At 43.3% G+C, this 25,069-nt stretch overlaps 1 long non-coding RNA gene across 8 annotated transcripts; it reads left to right on the forward strand.

Annotated features, from left to right (window-relative positions):
• The first annotated feature begins 677 nt into the window (after positions 1-677).
• LOC135301878 (uncharacterized) lies at positions 678-21,193 on the forward strand. 8 transcript variants are annotated; one of them, XR_010363605.1, is made up of 5 exons: positions 678-4,549; positions 4,633-4,771; positions 5,035-5,137; positions 13,470-13,584; positions 21,179-21,193. It is a non-coding gene; the product is annotated as an uncharacterized LOC135301878 (long non-coding RNA). The 8 variants fall into 8 exon arrangements; XR_010363604.1 differs by lacking the exon at positions 21,179-21,193 and having other exon boundaries at positions 686-4,549; positions 13,470-18,036; XR_010363607.1 differs by lacking the exons at positions 13,470-13,584; positions 21,179-21,193 and adding an exon at positions 12,800-13,462 and having other exon boundaries at positions 686-4,549.
• The last annotated feature ends 3,876 nt before the right edge of the window (positions 21,194-25,069 follow it).

Genomic DNA, 25,069 nt, shown 5'->3' on the forward strand with positions numbered 1-25,069 from the left:
CCGGGGCGGCGCTGAGGGCGCCCGGGCGGGGACAAAGCGGCCGGAGCTGCCCGCGGCTCCTCCCGCCCGGCTGGCAGTGCAAAGGCCAAGCTCGGCTGAGCCATGTGCAGCTCTGTGGGTGTGCGGGGCCGGCGCTGCTCGCGGTGTAGGCGGGGAATGCCGGAAGGGTTCACCAAGTCGCACAGCGGTTTGGTTTGGAAGGGATCTCTGGTGATCCTCCAGTGCAACCCCCTGCCAAGGTAGGGTCGCCTGGAGCAGGTGGCACAGGAGCGTGTCCAGGTGGGGTTTGAATGTCCCCAGAAGGGAGAATCCACGATCTCCCATGGCATCTGTGCCTGTGCTCTGCCACTGTGAGATTCTTCCTCGTGTTGAGGGGCAACTTCTTGTGTGCCACTGCTCGTCATCCTGTCCCTGGGCAGCACTGAAAGAGTCTGGCGCCATCCTTTTGGCACACACCTTTGAAATACTGACATGCATTAATGTGATCCTCTCTGTGGTCTCCAGACTAAACAGGCCCAGCTGCTGCAGTCTCTCCTCATAAAAGAGATGCTCCAGATCCCAAATAACTTTTGGGGGCCTCCACTGGACCCTCTCCAGTAGCTCCTTGTCTTTCTTGCACTGAGGAGCCCAGAACCACAGTGTGCTTTCTCACTTATATATGCAGATATTCTGCATATCTGTTTTTATCTTCTTCATAGCAGATTTTCTTCCAATGCAGAAAAGAGTTTTGTCAATTATATCTTACAATGTAGAGACTTTTATTTTGTATTTTTTAATCCAAAATTATTTTTTTTTATGTTCTCTGCTAAACATCAACTAAATAACTAAATAAATTAATTAATGGAAATACAGTAGCTTTCCTGTCCACCGAACAGAGATTGGTTTGTGTTCTGAGCTCTGAATGTTTGCAAGTGTTCACTGATAGGCCGTATCAGAGCTGCAGTGTTTGAGGAAGGGAAGGCAGTTTTGCAGAACTTGCTGAAAGGTTACATAAGGCACAATTGTGATTACGCTGTTTGAATTCTGTTGTGTACAAAGCGTATTTACACTGACTTCCAGAAAGGCAAACTTCCATAACAATTGTCTATATATGCCACATGAAGAACAAAGGAGTTACTGACCCATTTGTGCGTGCTGGGTCGGAAATGCTAGAAGTGTCTATTTCTAGTAAATGGTAGCTGGCTGTACCTGAGCCCGATGTTTCCCATTGCTGTGCAGTGTGAGACTCCTGGTGAACAATTCCCCAGGCGTGGGAGGCTCAAATCTCTGAAAAGGCTTAGCCAGATCTTTTAGCATCCTGTTTAAGAAGAGCAGAGAAGAGACAGACCTCAGTATGCACTGCATCTATACAGGGCAATATGTAAATGTCTCAAGGGCACTAGTTTTTCTCCCTCAGGATGAAATGTTAGAGCAAAGGACAGCCTTCCAGGTAAGCTGGCAAAGGAGTGGCAATTAAATGCAGAAGGCAAAAGCTGCTCTTTAGTACACAAGACATTATTAGAACAAGGGAGCAGCACTGGGCACACTGCAACACCCAGTATGAACCAAGCAAGCTTGTATGGTGGGAGTATTTGAGGTGTGAGATGCCAACACCACTCGAGTGAGAGCAGATGTGTCCTGACAATTTCCTGTATGGTCACCTTCGTAATATACAGATTGATTTTGGAGTGCAGGCTGACTGGCCTCAACAGAATTGAAATTTCTGCCTTCCAGCTTACAGCCCTGTCTCCCAACTGCTGTCTGAGGCTGCCAGCAGGGATTTAGTTCAATGCTGAAATCCTTGCAGGTGTGAGTCTGAATAATGTGCTAAACTATGCATGTCCGTGTGGCCGCTCAGGTGCGACACCAGTGCTACCTCATGCTGGAGCTGGAAGAATTAAGTGTCATAGCCCGTGTATACTTGCAGATGGTCCTGCCAGGAGAGGTGGAGCTAGTGCCCTGCAGAGAGAGAGGAGAGAATGCTGCAGATGAGGTGGGAAAATCAACAGCTAAAATATGAAATGCTGTTGCCAGATTTAGACAACTAGAATAAATTGCAAAAGGTGGCAAAGAACTTGTGACTACTTTGGGTTTGTGACCACTTTGCATTTTGCTTGGGCTTTTGAAATATGATGTCTCCAGGTTACTGAGATTCCCTCATTATTTGACCAAGAGTTAAGTGAGGTCACATAAGAGGAGATGTGTATCACTGCTTAGTTTTGCTGTGTGTCTGTGACAGAACAGACTCTTTGTCTTGATTGCTGACTTCTTGCCCACTCTCCTGATTTATCCTATTGGCAGGAATGCATGGCGCCAGTAAGCTGGCTCAAGACAGCTTTCTAACAAAAATCTTTGGCTAAAAGGAGAGTCATGTGGTGTCTGTATTCCATGTTTCTATTGTCTGGCTTGTGCTAGAACTACTGGTGTCAGGAGTGTCACAGTCCCAGTGGCACCAATGATACCAGTGGTAGGTGAGAGGTGACATCCTTTAGTGTTTTATGGAGTAGCAAGGCAAGCTGGGAGTGGAGGGTGACAGTAAGGCATGCATGACAGTGGCTTTATTAGCAAGTACCACAGCACCCAAGCAAGAATAGCAAAGCAATTCTGGTGGTGGCTAGAAGTTCAGCCAAGAGTAGAGATCACCAGTAACCATCCCAGTGAACACAGTGACAAGGAGATCTGAGGTCAAGCCAGAAAAGCCAAGCCAGTGAGTCAGGGTCAGAATCGGGTTCAGTGACAATAACCAGGACCAACCAGCCACCAGTCTGGTCATCATCAGACAAGCCCACAGTGATGGGAAGGATCCGAGATCATCTCAGTTGGGTCAGGGTCTGGATCAGTGTGTGTGGCCAGGCACAGCCATACCTGTAACATAGCTGAGGCAAGGACTGAGGGAGAGTGCTTCAGTGTAGGCACAGCTCTTGAGCAAAGTAGGTGGCCCTCGATTCTTAGAGCTCTTTTTCACACAGCACTCTAATCCAAGGTCACTCAGCTGCACCACGACAGAGCTGCCTTTGAGCACAGGCAGCTTAGTGCTGACTAAGCCCCCTAAGAAAAGGTGTCATTAAGAACTTCACCCCAGCTGAGGGACATACATATGTGACTGACTCAGTTTATGTGGCTTAGTATTTGTGTGCCAGGGTTTATTTTAAAGACATGTAAACCATCATAATTTACGACCAGGTGGAGGCATGGTCAAACATACTCTCTGTACACTACTAAATGTTGTAAAGAATTCAGAATTGAATGAATAATATAGATCCTTTATTCAAATGGGTGTATTTTCCTCCTCTTTTGACACAATGCTCCTGTTATCTTGGCATACAAAATTCTTTGGATTTTCTTTTTCCTTTCTGCTGAGCCTTAAGACATGACTGTCTTTGAACTTAAAAGAGGATCTCAAGCTCATCCAAACCTGGAAAAGGAGCCATGCTAAGGCATTCCTTGAGAAAATATTGTGAAATACCTGTGTTTTTAGTGACCTGCCGGGACTGACAGGCCTTCAGAGTGTGTGCCTCGAAGCAGTGCCATGGTCCTCTCTCTGGAACACTTAATGCTACAAATGCTGTCAGCAGTGACATGTAGTCACACTGCTGAAAATAAATTGCCTATGATAAATTACAGCCCCCTCAGTTCTGGCTACAGTTGCTACTGTGGAATGCTTGCTTGGGGGTTGACTTGACTCTGCAGGCAGAAGGAACTCATTCACTTCCTTTGCATTGGTAGGGCACCCAGTCTTGTGTCTTGGGAGAAAAAATAAGACTTAGAAGGGAAAGCTCATGTCAGGTCTTCATTGGAAAGGTGCTCAGATGAATGCATGTAGTTCCAGGTGTGTCTGATTAGTTCTCACAGAACTCCTCTTATTTCTGAGATAGGGATTGCAAGTGACATGAATTTTTAGTGGGCAGCAGTAGCCAAGAGGTGCAGCTTTTTTCCCTTTGAATGCTGGAACACATATTGGAGGGCTAAGCAGTTCCTGATATAATATTTCAGGAGTATTACACTGTAGCAAAAAATACACACCACCTGTGTTGGAGGTCTTTTCAGATTTACATTACTTACCTCATGTCTTCTTGCTTATATTTTGGAAGCCTGATCAGTTGTGGTCTAAGCACATCCAAGAACCCCAAGTCCAGAATAAAATAAATGTGATGGCAGGCTCACTACTAGAGTTACTATTATTAGTTCCTGAGGGAGTTTTTGTCTTAACTGATGGATTAACGTCAGACACTGAGGGAAGCTCATGATATCTCTAGGTGGCTGAAGTCCAAAGCTGTAAGGTGTAGGTGCACAGTTTGTGGAAATTGGGAATGGGGCTGCGGCTGAGCCTCATCCCCAATGGGCACAGCTGTGAGAAGCAGGTGAGCAGCACTGACAGCAATGAGCCTGGAGTGCCCGGGGGCACTGACCAACCACGAAAAGGTAGAGAGGACACACAGGTGCAGTGGATGAACATGAGGGCTATAAAAGGCTGGGCTAAAGAACAAGAAGGGCAGCTGCTGGAAGCCTTTTGAAGTTGTGTGGTGTTACTCTGTGTGGGCTGATGCTTGAAGCCTTCTGCAATTGTGTGGTAATACTGTGTATTGTGCTTGTCTCAGCTGCAACAGTAAGGTGGCACAAAACTAGCTCATATTTTTTTTCCCTTAATTTCAGCAGCCCTGTGTGTATGAACACACAGGAGACATTTTGAAGGGAAAAGAAAGCAGTCAGGAATGAAGTTTGATTATTTATGGTGAGCAGATGGATTTAGAAAGTCTGCCTGCTGAGACAGAGGCATGACTCTGCAAATCAGGTAAGTGCCTAGTGGTCACAGATAAATCCTCTCCACAGCCTTGGTACTGTTCATACTATGTGTATGGTGCTGGAGGCGTATATTGTACTCAAATTTACAATCCTTTTTAATTTAACAACTTCTGTAATAGAGTATATGTAGACTTTATGAAACACTGTGTATTTATACAGCTGAGCACATTCTCAGTGGCACACTACCCTTTCTTTCCTGGCAGGGAGTTTCAGCTGCCTTTCTAATCCTGATATTTTGTCTTTTTTATCTAGGTTGTACTGATATTTACCTCCATTTTCTGAGGCAGATTCTTCGCTCCATATATATGATTTATTCATGCCAAGCTTTCTTGGGCCTCAATAAGAATTTTTCCTGGTAAGTCATGACAAAACAATGCGTACTTAGGCTCCCTGGCCATTATTAATTTCATGTCTAAGTTTGCTTGCCTGAACTTTGACTGTCACTGCCAATAGCAACTGACCACAAACATTATCCTTAACAGTAACAGCATTACAGAGCAACTGTGCCCCCATGGAAAAAGAAAGATAAGACTCTGACAAGCATAAAGCCCTTGCAAACATTTTGCAATAGCTAATAAGGTTTTGTTGGAATAAGGATTAACATATTTTTCTGAACAAAAAACATACGTGACTGTATGTTTGTCTCTAGCTTATTGTTTCTTGTGGGGCAAGCTGTAGCAAACAAATGACTTTGAATAATGAATATAATTGTTATTGTAAAACTGTTGTAAGGTCACGTATTTCATGGCTCTTAAGCCCTTGTGTGTTGTCAGTTTGTATCTTGCTTCACTTGGTTCTCTTTTGCAAAATTTTGTGTTTCCTAATATCAACCACTAAGTTCATGCTAAGAATTACCCAGGAAAACCAGCCACCTTTTGCTGTTTTGAAATGAAATATATATGTAATTTTAGATGAAGGCTCAGGTTGGAACATAAAATTCAAAATTACTTCCATCCTTCTAGATTATTTATCATATTATTTAATATGCATAGAATTAGGGGACTGTGATACAGCCATTCTGCAGCATGCAATACAGTAATCAAGAGTATGCATCTTGTTTGTTTTAGAACATGTTACTATTATATTAGAATGCTGTTGACCAACTGGTTAGCCAATATCAGTGTAGGAGAATCTGATATTTCTCTGTTTCTGCCACATTGTTTTTTGTCAGTGTGCAGAGAGAGTCATTCTTTTGAAAATCAGGAAGGATTAAATAACAGGAAACAATGCTCCAGTCTCATTTCTACCAATGCTCCTGCCAAAATCCTTTTATGCTTACATTCCCAGGTCCTCTTCTATCCATTTGCCAGGCCCTTGGCTGTGCTCTCCTGCCCTGTTGGCAATACACAGCTGCGATCGATACTCTGTGTTTGTATTTGCTGGGGCACTTTTAACTGCACTGTTCAAGCACTTCAATGAGACAATGAGTTTCCATTGCTGCAACAGCCATAAACTGGAAAGACCCTAACTTGCCATCAGCTGTACACCCTACTGCATATGCTGCCTGTGCCAGTGACAGCTGGGAGCATGCTGATAGCATTTCTATTCCTCCTGAACATCACCTTACCACATGTTTGCCCATCCCTTAGGAGAGCTGGCCTCCCTTGCCTTGGGCAGCAAGCATTTTGCTCTGTTTGCTGTGTAGGTCAGTTGCTCAGCTGTGGTTTTTTGTTTTGGTCTTGAACAATTCTGGTCCCAGGAAACAGATTTTTCTGTCCTTCCCCTTGATGCAGATGAGAGAGACAAGGCAGCAACACCTTTCAATAATTCCTTTTCAAAACACATGTAATTGTGCAAGAAGTCCCTTTTATGCCAGCATAAAGGGTTAGTCCTATTTGTATTCAGTAACAAAAAGTCCAAATAAAACAGCATAGCAAAACAGATGAGACAGGAACTTTTTGTATCTGCCAGTCCAAATGTTTGCTCTTTCAGGTATGTCCATCATATAACCTCTTAAATGAACACATTCAGCTGCATTTTAATTCTAGCAAGTATCTTATTCCCCCCATCTTCATATGGAAAGCTGTTTCCAAAGATCAGCCTTCTAGTTATCAGAAAAATTTCTTTGTACCTAGCACATATCAGTTTGTCTTGCTGCTAAACCTCACCTTGACCTCTTCCGTGATGTTTACACTTCTGTGGGCAGCTGTTTTCTTTCTGACCCTCTGTTTTTCAGGGTGCTATGCATATTCCCTGGAGCAATATGCTCCCTTTGTAGTTAGAGTATTTAAATAAATCATCTAATTTGGAAGCCAAGTCAGAACTTGGGTAGGCTGAATGACTGGAGGTGACCATCTCCTTCCACTGACTACAGGAGTCCCTGGTGACTATGCTCCTATTTTGTGTCTTTGTGAAGTGCCTGAAGTTGGGCAGCATGAATCTGGGCTTCAGTGCTGTTGTTTTTCTCTTGACTGGTCTTGAATTCTTTCTGTGCACTGGTTCCCATGGCAATTCTTCTTTCTTGAACATAGATGACCAGTATTCCAAATGAATTCTCCTAAGTGTCATTGATCGCTTTTCTATCTCTCTGTCAATTGGAAGTGCCCTGTCTGTCTGAAATAGTTTGCCATTATGTTTATTTTAAACAGGCCTGAAATTTGTATTGTATTTCTTTCCTCCTTCCCCATGATGTAGAGTACATTATCGCCCTAGCTGACACCTGAAATGCTTTTAAATCCTGAAATCCCTGATCTTTAACCATGGGTTATTAATTCTTACTTTATTTCTGTCACCCTGGTCTTCATAGTCAATTCTTCCTAGGCAGTGTTTAAAATGTCCTTTATAGAGGTACCACCTTCCAATTTACATGGCAATTTTAAGTTCCATTAACAACCCCTTGTTTCTGGTGTCCTGGTAATTAGTGGCAGCATTAGGCTGCTTCCTCTGAAGAGCAAGAAATTCCTGTCAGAAGTCCCCATTTTTGTGTTGCATAGTCACCCCTTTGTATACGTTTGCCAGGCTGGCCAAATAATGAGTATTGAAAGATGTTTCTTACTCATATTTCTGTTCTTGAAATGGAGGGAAATCTAACAATAAAGCTGTTACCATCTACCATGTAATTTCAGTTTTTTCCATTCCATCATTGGCAACTGCTGCTTGTTTGAAATATTATTGTTTAAGTGCTTTGTATATGAAAGGTGATTTCTCACTGCAAGTCACACTGAAGCTGTAGGGACCTGCTGAAGCTCATGTTCCTCTCTCTGAATCATATGCAGACTTCATGCTTCTCTTTACACTAAAAATTGAAAATAGTAAGAGTGGTTCATTGTTGGAGGGAAGAGATTGTTTCAGCTGCTGGTTTACAGAGAGCTGATTAAGGAAGACGGAGAGAATTGTCAGGGTCATTTCCAAGGAAGGAAGATCTTTTTCTGTGGTATCAAAAGAGATGGGAGCCACATGGCTTTTTTTCTACCAAAGTCAAAGCATGGAAGTACCAGGCTGTATGCCTTATGGTTATCTCAAGATCAAAATCCTGGCACATCCCAGATACTTCTGCATTCCTGCCTTTCTCTTCCCCACAGGATGACTGTGTGACTCCCTTCTCATCTCTGTATTCACTGTCTCCAAGCTCTCCCTCACTCCAGGCCTTGTGTCCCACCTGCATCTTGGTTCACTTTTCCTTTCTCAAGTGGTTCAGTGTCCTATGTGTCCTCTTCCCTCAGAATGGCCATCACGAGTCTCCTCTCTTTCATCTTGCTCCTCTTCTCTTTCACAGACTTATTTGAACACTTGGAACTTAAACTGAGAAGACTGAGATATTCTCAATTATTTCATCAACTTATTTTTTCAGAGGTGGGCTATTCCAGCTGCTGTTGGAAGTGTGGGACATGCTAACTGGAGGCTCCAACTACTGCTTTCTGGTTGACTGGTCTCAGAACCAGGCAATTCCTGCTCAAGGATGTCTGTAATATTCTTCCAATACTCTGTAAATGATTGAATGCCAAGTTGTACAGTGACCCTATTACAGGCAAACATAAATAAGCAGACATGGCTGTGAAGGGTTTTTGTGGGTCCTGGCTTTATCTCCCAAAAGAGTGGACTCAAAAGCTGCATTGCCCTTTCAAGCAGTGATGTATAAAATTAAAATAATGAAATTGCCAATGCTAAGTAGTCACCATTTGCTCAAAGAGAAACTATACGGAAGAGCTCTTGCACCAAGGGGAGGAAAGTATGTATCCAGCAGGAGTTGGAGAGCTCTTTCTAACAAAAAAAAAAAAAAAGCTCGCAGAAATAGGGTGCAACCCATATAAAAAACTGCTGTGCAATCTGTGGAGTGCAGGGGATGTACAGTGCAAGAATGTTTAGGTTTTCCAGTTACTGTCAATGCTGCCCAAAAATAATGACTCATTCAAATATGCTTAAGAGCTGCATTTTAAAATTAAGAATCTGGACAGACAGGTACTGACATGGAAATGTACACAACAGTTTGTTTAAACAGTGTCTTTCACAACCAGCTACTCAGTGACACGTGACAAGCCACAATACTTCAGCCACGTCAGTTGCCTATGCCATATGTCCCAGCTTTGTCACCTTGGTCTGAGTCTGTGCCTTGGCACACCCACTGCACTGATGTGCTTATATGCCACACAAATCTCATCTACTCTGAAGCATGTTTCAGACCTGAGGATAGAGCCCAATCTTAGTCTTGTTGGGCTCCTGATGTTCCTATTCTTTCAAGGTTTTTCTATGGCATTTGAGCAATTTTTTAGATTGCTTAAAAAAAGCAAAATTTTATCATGAGAAGTGTTGTGTAAATATTCATCTCCAAGAGAAACTTTTGGAAAATACACGCATGTTTGATGTCAGAAATACTGAATTTCATTTGAGGTCTGTGGGTAAAGAACATGCTGTCTTCCTGATTATTCACAGCAAAAGACCCTTAAGACAGAAGCAGAAACAGGAAACTGTTAAAAAAAAAAAAAGAGAAAAAGATGTGTCCCTGCATCAGTTTCATGTTGAGTATTTGCACATGTGTACTCCACATGGGTGAGATCTTCTGCCTCCAGCTTGCTTCATATAAGAGAGAAAAACACTGAACATAGTGCCTGTTGGACCCTCATCACGCACTAAGGAGCATGGCTGTGGCATCTCTCAAACAGACAATGTGCCTGCAGACTCAGAGATTCCCCTGTGGCCTCTATGCCATCATCTCTGCTGCCTGTCCCTGCAGGCAGCAGCAGGGAGGGATTGCACCCCCATCCCTGAGGGGGTTCAAAGTGCCCTGTGCTGAGTGTCATGAATAGTGGAGCAGAGGCACAGTGGAAGTATCCAGAGATGAGCTGCCGGGTTGAGGTGGTAATCACAGTGTGTAGTGCCAGCAGCATTCCTCTGCCTTGAGGTCAGCACCCTAAACCAGTCAGACTGATGCCAACACCTCACCACACCTGCCAGTAATGTCATTAAAACCCACATCCTCATCTCCAAAATATCAGCACTAAAGCCCTGTGCAGACCTTGACTGCCTTTTTGGCAGCCCTACTCCCAGCCATCAGGCACCTCTGTGGGGATGGGGACAGCCTGAGGCCAGGCTGGGACATCAGCCTGCATGTGTGGTGGGGTCAGGAGCAGGCCTGGTAAGGGGTGTCCTTACACCTAGTGTGTCCACTCCACTAGTCCCCCTGCTGTTTCTGGGACAGAGACACTGGGGTTAGGACTGAAAACAGTATGAACAAGGCTATAATGGAAAAGATAAGATAGTGCAAGGTAGAATACAGTACAATGCAGTATTGTATTGTGTAAGATATTACTGCTGTGGTTATGAAAGTTGATCAAGTGACAAGGCAGGACAAGGTCATGCTATCAGGTTGTTTTCCATTTGTGTCATTTTTGGTGTGGGTTTTTTGGTTGGTGGTAGTTGTTTTTTGCTGTTGTTAGATTTCACTACTGAACCTAGAGAAAGCTCCCTTTTGCCTGATGGCACTGGTGAGAGCCCATCACTATTCCAGTCTGTATAACAAATCTGTTTCTAAGAATGGGTGTTTCAGAGGGCATCTCATTTTTAAAGGAGGCTCACAGAAATGCTCTGTGTTGCTACTATTAAAGGCAGCCAGCATCCACACTGAAGTAGGGAGAGGGGTGGAGCTCACAAGCCTCCAAATGCCCTTTCCTCCTTCTGCAGGGCAAAGCTGATGGAGCAAAAAAGCCAGAGCATGCCCCTCATGGATGCTGCTGTCCAGGACCTCCATGCTTCTCTGTGATACCATACCTCTCCAGGCCTTTTTGGTCAGAGGGCAGTTAGGCATTATTTTCCTCTTCCTGTACCACAGAATTTTTATATTTTAATTGTACCTAAAATTATAAAATATCTTTAAATCTCCTTAGTCTACTTATATGTTATGTAATTAGGGCTGGAGGAATGAGACATGTGCTATAGATCAACATACCAGTAATGCTACATGTACTTTCCCTTCCATTTTTTATTTAAAAGTATCTAAGACCAGTAGGATAACATGCTGAAAATATAAATCATGTTGCCTTTTGATGCAATTGAGGAGCTAGAAATAAGGAAGAGAAATACAGTATTATAGACCCATGTATGATGAATACTCACTGTGGCTTGTAGTAAAATTTTTAACACAGGTAGTAATAGGACATAATTGCAATTGAGGTGTTTAAGAAAGGGTGCTTCTCATACAAACTAACCACAGGAACAATTAGAAGTGCAAAAGTCCACGTTCCTCATGTGCTCTTAGTCACAAAGTGTATTCAACTATGAACAAACCCAGAGGTTGTGATCTTCTCTTCTGAAAATCAACTAACCTCATAATTACAGGTTTTTATATAACTAAAGGAGACTTCTTTTGATCTGCATTTCTTTTAGACAGTTTTGCTTTACATCCAAATAATCACTGACCTGGGTTGCACAGGGGACGTCTCTGAGCAGTATAAGTGAGATTTTCTTTCAATAAAGCTCCCTTTGCCCTGAGGGTTGTGTATCTTTAATTTACAGAAGGAAAAATTGCTTGGAAGTCTCTACCATGATTGAAGTGGCTTGTAGTTACAAAAATCATGTATTCCTCCTGGCAATATTATCCTTTTTTAACTCAAGCAAGCCCCATAAAACCTTAGAATATAATTTGTTTCCAGTAGTCACAACTAATTTCTCACTAATGGAAAGAGTGCGATGCAGGACAGATTGATTTCCATAAACATGATTTATTGTGTTATCTGTCTCATTAAAACAAGCAATTAGCCAAAGCTTTTAGTGTTACTGACTTTTCTGTGAGGATACATTGGTGTTGAAAGCACATGTTTGTTCAGGATGGGAGTTCCTGTTCATTCACAGAGGCAGCAAGATGACTTACAGCCCCAAATTTGACAAGAAACGTGACAAAGAGCTGTGTCTTTTCTCACCACTCCAATTCCTTTTCAGGAGAGTACATAACTAGCAACCTTTGCCTCCTAACCCTTTGTGGGGACACATGCCTGTGGTTGTCCTTGCTGTGCTGAAAGGCATGCACCAGGGCAGAGCTGGGACTTTGCCACAGCCCCCAACTCCACTACTCCTTCTGCTCAGTGGCACACAAACATTACCCCATGGTGGGGAAGCTCATTTTCCCCATATGTTCTTAATTTTGGGCAATAAATAAATAATATGCTTGGAACAAAGGCTTGTAACTGAGGCTGAGACAGTTTTGCATTTATCATGCATGATAAATCCTGGCTGTGGTAACACAGGCATCCATGCCAGAAAATTCAGCAGCTGTATTACCCTGAAGACCGGTCTGTATTTAGAAGGGTAAATAAGATTCTTTTTTTCCTCAGTGGTTGCTGACAAAGTTTGTAACAGGTCTAATAATGCTTGTGTCCTGTGGGAAATATGTATGGTAATTTGCCTGTGTAAACACTCATTTCTCCTAAGTAGATGTTCTGTCTGGCTCTGCATGTCCCTTCACCTGTTTTAGAAAAACAGTTAAATAAGCAGCTTGTTCTCTGTGCCTCTTCTCACCAAACCAGAGACGTGGGTCAAAGTCCAGCAGCTCCAAACGCCATCTCTGACCTTTATGATATTTTTGCAGACTCTCCCCTGCCCTCCTCTGCTGTAGACTCAAATGCTTTCTCTTCCATGCCATGAAGATCAGATGAATTAAAGCTACTTCAGACCTTTTTGATCTTGGTAGCCTGGGAAAGTCATGCCTTCCAACAGTTTTATTTATTGACATCTATCTGTGGCCTTTGGAATTTACGTGGTGAAAAAATGACCTTCAGATCCTGGGAAGGGATCCCATAGTTCCTTTCACGTTTTGTATCTCTTTTTTTTCATATCTTTTGGTGTCTACAACTGTGAGGACTGCTTTGCTTGGTTTTCCAAAACAATTTTTAAACGTTGGTTGACAATCGTGTTGTTGTTGCTCAGCATGAGAGATCGTTTCTGAATGGAGGGCATGAAGTGGTTTCCATTGCTGCCATCTCCTGGCACAGTTAATGAACTCCACACAGCAATAACAAAGGCACATTAGCGGGGAAGAGAAATTAAACATACTAAAATAGCATACAAATTTTCCTGAAGGCAGCTGGTAGATGCCAGGAAAGCATTTTAAAAGATAATACACACCAAAAGGACCACTGCCAGATGGAAATTTCAATGCTCCTGGAATTGCCTTTCTTGTTGTTGTAGTACCAATGTAACATCCAGGATGATATTAGAAAACATATGGAAAAAAATTGTATTTTTCTGTGTTTTGGTAGGCATTTGACACAATGACTCTGCAATCAATTTTATGGTTTTGATGAAGTAATTTCTCTGCTGTTTGAAGAGCTCTTTCAGAGTAGGAAAAAAGAGAATATTTTGGGGTTTAAGCAGGTAAATGCTTAATGCTTTAACAATTGAAATTATGCATCAAAGTTCAAGGTGAGGTGCAAGGTTAGAAATGTTTTTGATTAACACTTCTGGAACAGATAACCTGACAGTGTCCCTATATTTGCTGTTGTTTGGTAACTGTGGTAAATGAAAGAATAATTAATAAATCTCCTGGAGTTCAGTAAAGGTGAAATAAGAAATACAGTAGGCAATAAATAAATAAATATCTTCAGGTGCTGTTTTTACTGCATACTCAACACATTTCACTGCAAAAAAAAAAACCCAGTCTTTGCTGTGCTTTGCAAAGAGAGCAACTCCCCGAGGTGCACAGCTGAATCCAGTGGGATTCCATCATACCAATAGAAAATACATTGAATTTCTGCCCTTCTTTTGTGAACAAAAGCACGGTAATCTGTCTGTATTTCCTTCATTCATGCTGTATTTTAGATTTTTTAGAGTTTTGTCATTGCTTTGGCTTGCTTGTGAGTTCAAATAAAATTTTAATGATTTAAAGATGCACAAAACTACTCAATGTTTCCCGACATCCCACCTATATGCTTCAACTGCAAGCTTCACTAATCCTCAGAAATTCATTGTGGGAGAGATGGAGCGCTCGATAGCTTTTTGATCTCTTCCACAATCGTTACTCCATTCATCAGCCAGCCAGCTGGCTGCATCAGCTCCCTTTGGAGTGCCTTTCCCTGACTAAGCAGTGCTGCCATAAAACTGCATTGTATCCCCGTTCTCTGCCCTTCCTCCACAGATGTGACTGTTTCAATGGGCATACACAGTCCCTCAGCAAAGCTAAAATACTGCTCTGCCAAGTTCCTCTTGGCCAAGATACTTCCTGATGCTGATTTTGTTTTTTTCCTAAGAGCTTCTGCAAACCATGTACCTTTCCCACTCCAAGGACAGAATATCTTTGGTTTACCCTGGCTGGCAACCTGCCAATATGGCATCCAGGTTTCTGGAGTTAAGAATGGTTTCCATATGATCAGACAAAATTATTTTGGGATCAAAAAAGTTTTGGCAGTGCACATCACTCTATGGGGCGTAGTCATTTATGCTTAACAAACATTTTAATTTATAAATGAACATAAACCTCAGAAATATAAAACTTAACCTTTTAGCTGAGCTAATTTTCTTTTCATTGTGGAGTAAAGTAAAATTCCTTGATAAAATGTTCTGTAGAAATCCCTACCCCATGCAATGAACTAAGTAATTTTTACCTGTAAATCTATTTTTAATCCCACTATCAATTGCCATGTGAAATACAACTGGCTCTCATGAAACTGCTCAAGAATAACCATGATCAGAATTTGGGCTTACTTTGATATTACTGCTATTCAGAATAAAATAACCAAGGATGCACTTCTTTTTGCTCTACTTATGGCCTTCCTAGTTCATGTGTCACAATAAGAAGATGGGCAAGAAAAATTAGCACACATTAGAGACAAGTGACCTAATGAAGAATTCATGGGGAGGCACAGGATGAGCAGGGACTGCACAAGAAGTGCACTGTGACAACCACGGTGCTGGGCGGGTGTCTGGTGTGATTCAAGGCTGCTTACAGCAGTGAACATCAGATTTATTGCTTTCTCAAAGAACAGATGAGAATGAAGGTACACAGAAAATATAAAATATTTATCGTTTATTTGTTTTTCCATTACCACTATAAATGGCAGATGTACCTGTGGGAAAACTCCCCCTATCTTTGTCACAGGCAGATGCCTGGGAGCATTTGCAGGTGGATCACAGCCTGAACAAAGCATTTCAGTGAGCTCTCTGTGTGCATATGGAACAGGAGGAATGCTGAAAGCACACATGTTTGAGTGTAGTGGCTGTGCAAGTGAGGGTCAGAGCACGTTCCAAAATGTTTCCACTGCACTTATACTGCTCAGTAATTTTAGCATTAACCCCAACAAGGAAATGGGAAATAGGCTCAGTGAACAACAGGCTCACCCTTCCCTGAAGGTATTTTGCACTAATGGGGTAAATGCTGTTTTGCTGTTGACTCTGTTATACCTCTCCCCCTTCTAAAGAAGGGACCAGTGTTGCCATGTTTTCCAGCCCAGCAGTTTTCCCAGGCACACATTTTCATCAACATGCAAGAGTTAATTCCAAGTGTTTGTTCTATGCACAAAGTTGAGTTCCTACAGATCATTTCAAATGATCCTCCCATGCATCCTGGTCACCTGCTCACCATCTCTGCACTCACTGTCCAGATTTCTGCTGTATCTCTTACTCTTTCTCTCATTTCTGTACATCACGTTTTCACTAATTCCTCACTGGTGGTGGTGCTTTATCTTCCTCTCATGCCTCTATATTTTTGGCAGCCCAAGAGGCAACATATGCTCTGTGGGGTTCAGAGCTCCACGGGTGCTGCCCGTTGTGCCAGCAAGCGCATGCTGTTCACGCAGCGGAGCCGTGCCTCCCGCAGGAGGAGGGCTGAGCTACCCTTTCCTCTCCTCCTCCGGGGTACTTCCTCAGCCCTCTCTACCAGTCACCTGCATTTTTTTGATCCTCGTAGGAACTAAATATCTTTGAGACTCCTACTTCTTTGGCAGATTTGGTAAAAATAGCAGGATGGCTTCAGAAGTGTTTGCACAGTGGGAAGGCAGATAGGAGGAGAGGCAGTCACTGCAATTATACTACTCCAATTCCTTTGAAAATAGAACTTAAAAATTAATTACTTTGGAAAATGGATCATAAGGAACTGGACTCAGTACCCTCTCCTTTTGTCTGCCTACCAGATTTCTTGTCTCTCATCCTGACTTTGTATCACAAGATCCACAAGGCAAGAAACATATTTTGCTCTCTGTTTTCTCTATTACCATAAAGAATCAATGTAGTAACAGATAGAAATACACAGGACTTAGCAATATTTTTTTCTATATGGCAATTGCTTCTTACAACGCTGTTTTAAAAGCCCCAGCACATGGAGCCAATGAACTCAGAACTGCAATATGATGAAGATGCTGCAAGATGCCCCTTGATCTCTTCCCCCAACTGCTCTTTTCCCCACCCTATACCTTTTTGGTTTGGTTTGGTTTTGGTTGGAGTTTTTTTTGCTGCAATGACCTTCTGTCACTCAGCATGCCAGGTCTCAATTCCAAATCTGTTGTCATGGAGATTTGGGCCAGCACTCCTCCGGGACTGTGTGCCTCTCTCAGCCATCCCAGTGACAATTCCTGAGCAAACCTGGAGCATGGTCCCCAGCAATATCTGCCTGCAACACGAAGCCTGCTGGCACCACCAGGGAAGCACCTGGTGAGTGTAATGCAGGGAGACAAACTCTGAATTGTTAAAAACCCAGGGGTTTTCCAGATTTCCCTGCAAATCTGCAAGCTAAGCACAGGAGGTCACCCTCTGGCTGGCTGCACTGCTGCAGCATTGTTATAGTGAAATAATAAAGCAAGAAGGGCTGTTTTCATAATATCTCTAGGGGGTCTGAAGAAGATGAAGTGGCTGAAACTTTGCCTTGATATTCTCATTGTCAAGGGAGAGTGAGGATGAGTGACACCGTAAAATAATGAGTGAGCTTAGAGTTAAATTTTCTTTCTTTTCAGTTTGAGCAGTAGGATAAGTGATTGATATTCTTACATGTTACGAGGGGGACAGAAAGACAGGGGTTAGCTCACAAATGAAGAAAAGACAGTCTTAAATATCTCATCAAGATGAATATATGAAGAACACTGTAAACAGATAAGAGTAAGCCTCTTCTCAGTGGCTTGAAATATGGCAATATTTACGACTGCTCTTTAGCAAATTTGCCTGTCTCAGGTAGCTTGTCAAATGAAAATTAAAATTTCTCTTTTTCAAAAGTAGTAGGCTAGAGCTATGATGCTGAATCACCATTTCCACTCTTCTGTTCCTGTGTTGAAGGTCTTGCCTGCTCCTTGCATGTTAATCCATTCCTCAAATCCACAGAACTCATTATGTTCTGCCTGTAATCCAGCCCTGAGGCGACAGAGGATATTGCTGTTTGCACCTGCTAAAGCAGAAATGAACCGGAGCTAGGGAGTTTCCCAGAAGCTTTGTTTCTGTTTTTATGCACTTCGGATACCTGCTGTTACCCTTAGTTTGAACCAAATAACTGTGATGTTTGGCAAGAGGGCAGATATAGATATCACATGAGAAAGGCCAAGGGCTCAGCCATCTAGCTGCATGGTATTATTGGTGTTGGCCCTTGCAAAGTTACCCCTCAAGACTCTCTGAATACCAAAACTGCCCTAGGGGAAGCTGGAGACCCCTGAGCAAATTCCCATCTCCTGCATGGGAGCCCAGCAGAGTGGACAAGGTCTGCCTCAAGCTAGATCATAGTATGGGAAGATGTAAAGTCCTGCCTGACTATGAATTAGAGAGGGTGGGAGGAGCTGATGTGCTCTTTGTTCAGTGTGAACAAGGGGGACTTCTCAAGGGACTTTCTGGGTGTGCTGGCCCTTCCCAGCACTGGCTGGCAGGTGGATGCCACGGCAGTCAGTGCCCTGGTGGGCATGGCCTGGCAGCAGAGACACATGGCTGAGGGCTGCAAAAGCACGGGAGACAGCACAGGAAAATCCTGCTGGCTGCTCTGGGCTGGGCCTGGAAATGATAGCTGCTTTTGCTTTCTGCCTCCAGCTGTGATGCCAGCTGGTTCCTGCTGGGTGCAGGCAGGAGGAGAAGGTTCCTGCTGTAGCTCCTGGGGTATTGCCTGGTGAAATAAATGGGCAGGAGATCTTTCTCCTTTTTAATGCCTTTATTAAGAAGAATCAGCTCAGGTGGGGAGAAATCGACGGGTTGCGCCCACGCCGCCACTGCTCCCAGGCATGGCACGGAGAAGGAGGGTGATGCAGCTTTGTCCACTGGTCTGCAGGCAGAGCTGGGGATTCCGTCCTCATGGGAAATTAGCAGATTCCACCTTTTTAGTCTAACACTCCGGGTCGTCTCTTTAATCAACATCTTTTCAGGTTAGGATGAGAAGCAAAAAGGATCCAAGCAGGTACTGGACTACGTTCCCATCCTTAGACGTCACTTAGGTCACTTAGTTCTATGTTGGCTCGTAATTTTAGGGGTTTTCCTGTGAAAACTAAAAATTCAGGGCGCAATGCATTTCTCATCTGCATACTGGCTCTGATGCCACTCCCATCCTCCTGGTACTTGGGAGGGTGCCGGTGTCCCTCCCTGGCAAGCGGCAGGCATCAGGGGGACAATGGTTAATCACCAACCATTAACAGGTAATTAAAGAACTCCTCTTTAACAGTGAAACTAACTTACAGCAACTGGTCTGACTTGTTTTTAACGCTGCAACCTAAAAAAAATAGATAACTTTTTATTCATAACACCTGGGAGGAAGACTCCATGTTTTTGTCACTTTGCAAGTCTAATGACCCAAGGACCTTGCCCTTGGAGAGGTGAAGAGGTGTAGGTTTGAATCAGGCTGGTGTGGGAGCTCAGCAGCCCGCGGGGCTGCCCAGAGACACTGGTGCACTGTGGCCACCCCTCTGCCTGCTCTCCAGCTGTCCCCATCCCCTCTGCTTGTCAGCCTCCACTGGCAGCACCCGCCAGCCCTGGAGTGTCCAGCAGCTTTCAGCCAGTTCTGCTTGGCAGATGGGCTCCTGAGAGGCTTTATTTCTGTGGCTGCAGCCTGACTTGCTTCCCTGTGTGGCTGTGGTGCACACGTGAACCTCACCAGAGCTGAATGATGTGCTGTGTCATTCTCACACTGCATTTTCTTTCCCCCTGTGTAAGGTGGGGAGCTTCTGATGGCTGCTCTAACCCTGCACCCTCGTCACTGTGCTGCCTTTCTTCGTGTCCTGCTTGCAGTGCTCCTAAGCGAGTTGCTCTCAGTGCATGAAGCCAGAGCTGGGGTGGGTGTTTGGATCTCACCTCCCTCCTTGCCTCTTGCCTGGCATGGTGGCAGCTCTCTCTTTCACTGTGTGATAAATGGCTGCTGGGATGAAGCTGTCTCCTGCTGGGGACTACACACAAGTGCAAGAGAAAATGAGAGCAAGAAAATGCTGAGGTTTCTCATAGAAATTAGTAATTAAACATGCAGCCTTTGAGGCATGGCTCCTGCCTGTATGCCTGTGTTGAGCTCTGTTGGCCTTTGGAGAACAGCAGATCACAGCTGCTGACACAAACACTCTTCCTGGCTGGTTTAAACACTGTGTGAAGCTGCCCAGTGCAAGGGCTGCTTTGCATTCGAAGGTGAGGAGAGGAGCACCTGGGTGTGTTACAGAAGAGCTGTACTGGTAGGAGCCCTACCTGAAATGCAGCGCCACAGCAGATCATCTCAAGTCGTGCTTAAGTGACAAGTAGGTTCTTGGGTGCTTAGGCATGTACAGCTTGTACTGCATCCTAGTTTAAATTCCAAGGAAGTAATGAGACAGAATCACTGAAACTTGTGTCTTAAAGAGAAAAAACCCAATCCTATCTCCATGTAGTTTCTGATATTGTTGCAATACACTGGATATAAAATACTGCTGTCAACAACTATTAAAAGAATCTGAACATCCAAATGGACATCCTAAAACCTGTTCCCTTAAGGTGCTAGTCCAGAAGCTAGTGTAACCAGCTGCTTGTCTTTGGTTCTATCCTATTTAGCCTTTAATTTCAATCCTATTTAGCTTTACCGTAAGTCATTCAGGTAAAGAATGATTAAAGAAAAGGCCAGGCTGGGCCAGGAGCTCTTGGAACATGGGAGGATGGGCAGTAGCAGGGGGGCAAGCAAGGACATGACAACCACTGGCTGATCTCTGCATCTCTGCATTCACTGGGAAGTCCCCTCCCAGAAGGTGGTGGCACAACACAGGTAACCTGTAGGAATGGGTGAAGAACTGTTAAGACCAATGACATATGTGAAGTTACATCTTATGTGAACACTGACACAGTGGTTCAACAAGATGAGTTTTGCAGGCTGCTTGGGCAAAGGCTGCCTGATGAGTATGCACTGTTTCCTGGCTCAGCTGTGAAACACTGCTAATGGCACAGGGACATATGACCAAATAATCAGCAGGGTGCATGGGCAAGGCTTCTCTGCAGGAAAGTGTCCTATAACCAAGGATCTGCCTCTGAGCATCTCTGCCTGGCTTGATTTTTAAGATGTGATGTCCCTAATCCTGCTGTCTACTTCATGATGGCACTGTAACTGCATGTACACGCTGCCTCTACAGCCTGCCAGACCCTTGGCACGTGTGTCCTTTGCCTTGGCCCCCTTCCAGGATGCTTGCTCTTCCTCCTCTGCTGTGAGGCCACCTTGATGTCATCTTTCTGACTTAGAATGAGTTCAGTAGTCATGTACTCAGGAAATAAGGCTGAATCAGGCACATCCTTCCTTACCTTTTCTGGAATTTGAGTTTTGGCACCAAGTTCCCAAAATGTTGTTCTCCTGAACTCACTATTTTGTAGACATCTGAACCACGTGAGCCACAGTTTTGAGTCACTCTTCTAATGACTTAAAACATCCTTCTTGCTTCCCTATGAGTAACATGAAAACCTGCTATCCTTTTCCTCACTTGCTGATTATTTTTTGTTGCTTCCATGCACTGACTAGTGAGTGAGAGCACTTCAATCACAGCTGCTTTTCTAACACAACTTTTTCTTCTCACTTTTGTAGGTCACACTCACTCTTCCAGGATGAGTTTCTTTTTTTATCCCACCTGTCCCTGTGTTGCATTTGGAACCAGCTTGCCTGAAATAAAGGTTTAATATAAAAGAAATTGCCTCATATGGTACTGAGAATGCAATTGGGCTTTCATAACACCACAGACCAACAGGGTGCAGTACCACACTGCACGCTGCGCCTCGCAGACACAGCACATACATTGGCTTATTATATGGGCAGAAAGTAATTTTCCAGTTACAAAACATGAAATTCACTTGGTTCTCCCCAGCTTAACAGCTATTTCTGAAGCACATGCTAGCATTCTTAGGTAAATGGATTTGAGTTGGGCATACGTAAGAGTGGGCAGATGAAAAAATGGCTTATTTTGTAAAGGCACTTGTATACTTTTTACCTGTTCAGCCAAAACCCTGGCTATACAGCCTCAGCAAATAGGCATGAGTCTTGACATACACATGCTGACTGCAATGGGGATTTAAAGTGATCTCTTATAAATACTTAATACCGGGTAAATGGAGTATAAAGAAAAAGAATTGCTAAGCAGGAGAAAGAGAATGGTGTCTTACTTATGCATGGCACTTGAAGTCAGCCTGAATGCTTTTACTCTACCACAATACACTAATTTCACTCATGGCTTGCCATTTCAATCTTCCAGCTTGGCTAATACTGCTGCCTGAAAATTAGAGATGCTGCAAGCCCATGTCTGCCATTTGCATCACAACATTCTGGGGAGCAGGAACTTGGGCTGCTGTGTAATGGCATGGGTCCACAGAAAAGCAGAGACAACCTCTCTGTCAAGGCACTGCTCTCTGTTTATGGTCATACCAAAACCTGCTTGGCATGGCTGGATTCTTTAGTTTTCAGTCTGGAGGTATTTTATTTTCCATTGACAAGGAGAACAGAGAGCCCAACCTGCCTATGTGTGAGCTATCTAGAAACTAACTCCCATGATATTTTAATTTTTTTCCATCTTCCAAACTCTGAAGGCTAAAGCTACCTATAAATCCCCTGCAAGTACATGCAGAAATACCATGAATTTGGGGGTTTCATTTGCAAGGGGACCCCTCATTATTTGTGGGGCAAGCAAGAGCCCTCCAGCAGTAGGAGCAGCAAGGCTGGCACACACTGACTGCTACCTCTGGGAGCCTGCATGGAGGAGATCTTCGTCCACTGTTATACCAGCAGCTGGTGCATTTGGGTTGTGCACACCTGCTGAAGCCCAGCCCTCCCCTTGCACAGCCCCCTTCTGTCTCTGCTCACACCCACAGAGAGGCTTGGGTAGCCAGCGTGGGTGCAGCCACCACCACGGCCAAAGCAAGCTGAAGGAGTGGAGTCCTGAGCAAACTGTCCTAAGTCAGTGATTCCATCCTGCTCTTGGCAGAGCCTGAAATGCATCTCCTTTGTGTCAGGCAGTCCTAGTTAAATGACTGCTCTGCAATGAGTACTTATTGCTACTTTTAAACAACCACAAGAACCCAATCTTCCTCAGAAACTTCTTCATTTTTAGGTTGGACTAAGGAGATATTTTTGAAAACCTCTTAATGAACAAGGAAAATGGTGATTCCTACTAGCATTCTCAGATATTTGCAAATAACATTATCACCCTAAAATTGTTTTGTTCTGTTTCCTTCCTGGCTTCCATATGTCAACATTGGTAACAAGCAGAAGACAAAGGACAAGGAAGTGAGAGTTCAGATATGAGATCATCCCCAAGGAGAAACAGCCTTTATTTTTGTAATCTCCTTCCTTTTCTCCTCTAACTTATCTTCAGTTTCCCATTTGTTTAGTCACAGTGCACTGCCTGAAGTAGAAAGAAGCCTTTTAGTAGAGTCACTGTTGTGTCCTTCCATTTCTTGGAGTTCCTGACCTTTCCCACCATTTTTTTTGCCCTACTGTTAACATAGACTACAGTCAGCAAAACTTGCTGTGGGACCAAAGGGGGAAATAAAAGCACTTTAGAAAAAAAAAAAAAAAAAACAAACAAAAAAACCAAACCAAAAACAACTGACAAAACAAACAACCTGTTAAGCACTTCCATATTGGCAGTATTAGGAAGATTTTAAAAAAAATTTAATAGTGTAAGTACAGGTAGCAGTGAGCATTGTCCAGGCAGTTATCAAAGGGGAGAAGGAGTGGGGAGACCAAAACCTCCTGGAAAAATTACTCATGGGGCATTCTGATTATTCAAAAAGCTAAAAGACAAACAAAAGCCAAGCCTGTTGCTCATACCTCTCTCCCCTGCTGGGCAAATCTACAGGACTTGGTAGAAAATCTGCCCAAAGATGTGGGCAACACTATGGTGGCTGTTGGAAGGAGAAGTACCACAGAATTCTCCTGAGAGCACCAGTGACATCTTTGATGCTGAGGAGGTATTTAACTGAGGAATATTGTCAGAATACCAAAGTACTTAAAAAGATTAAAAGGTTATGAAAACCTTTTGAAAGCCTTTGTAATGTTTCTAAAAAATATTGTGCCTTTTTTATTTCTGTGCTCTCAAAATAACCCTTCAAAAGACATAGTCATGGAGTAGAAGTGGATTAAAATGCTACTTAAAATCCATTCTGTTTTCTTTTAACTTTTGCTTAATTTATGTCTTACTGAGGTGCATTCATGTTATGTTCTTATGCTTTTGATCTCTAATACAGAGTGTAAATTTACCCTCACAAGAAATGAGATTTTAATTGCAAAAACCTGCCACATTGAGACATGAGCAGAATATTTTCAAAACTTGTTAAGGCAACAGAAGATCATGTTGCTTTGTCCTTTATAATGCATGTGTGCCTAGCCTTTTGTCAGCTCCCTTTTTGCCAGTGGTGAGAGGGAAGGGCAGCAGCAGGGCCCAGCTCACACCCTGCTTTGCTGTAGCCATGCAAGTGAGTGCTTCCCTCTCTCTCGACTTTTAACCCAGCACACAGAGCAGCACCCCCAGGAAGACTCTGCCTTGCAACCCACTCATTTCTCCATAAGAGTGCATTGAATTTCACAGTCAGACACAGAGGCTGGCAAATATCAGTTTTAAGGTGCAGTTACATTTTCTTCATTACCTGTGGTTTTTTCATGCCTTGCAACCAGACACCAGCTTTTGTAAGTAGGGGGCAGCCCTGTCCTGCTGTACCCCCAGTAAGCCCTGCAGCATCCTAGTTGCTGATGACAAACCACTCTATCTCCTCTTTTTGCAGGATTCTACTCAAAACCTGTAAAAATGTGATGGGGACTTTCAGGCCATCAATGGAAGAGAGTGACTGCAGTAACAATACAAATGATTAGGGAGGGTAGGCAAAAAACCAGTGAGGTACCAAAAAGTATCAAAGTGAAATATTATATCTTTTCTTTTTCTTCTTCTTCTACTTCAAGTACCCAGCTGAAATATTGTATCTTCTTCTTCTTCTTCTTCTTCTTCTTCTACTTATTCTTCCTCTTCTCTTTGATGTAAACTTGGCTCTTGTCTAAACAGTGTCTTCAGCACTGACATCTCCAGCCTGAAGGATTGTAATGCAGAAACACGTAATTCACGAAACACTGTGCTGTATTTGCTAAATCTTGTCTGTATCAAGGTATGTCACTCATGCTACATACCAAGTAGCCTGGATAAAACATGGAAGAAGAGTCTTGAAAGATATTTCCATTGCAAATAAAATACATGAAACTATCATGTATTTTATCTTGTCACTGCAGAGAGATAAATTCTACAGTATTCTGGATTTCCTGCATGAATCATTTTGTCTGTCTGTGTGTTCCTGTTTGGATGATGACTTGGCAGAACAGAAGGAATGAGTTGCACATATTTAAAGCTGGTTTGAATTCTGCTCTGGGTTTGCATCAGCATTACAGTTTGTGCAGTTTAGTTACTCAAGTGACAGGGGTTTACATGGAGGATTAGATTTT

This window comes from Passer domesticus, chromosome 5, assembly GCF_036417665.1.
Source record: "Passer domesticus isolate bPasDom1 chromosome 5, bPasDom1.hap1, whole genome shotgun sequence".
Taxonomy (NCBI): Eukaryota; Metazoa; Chordata; class Aves; order Passeriformes; family Passeridae; genus Passer; species Passer domesticus.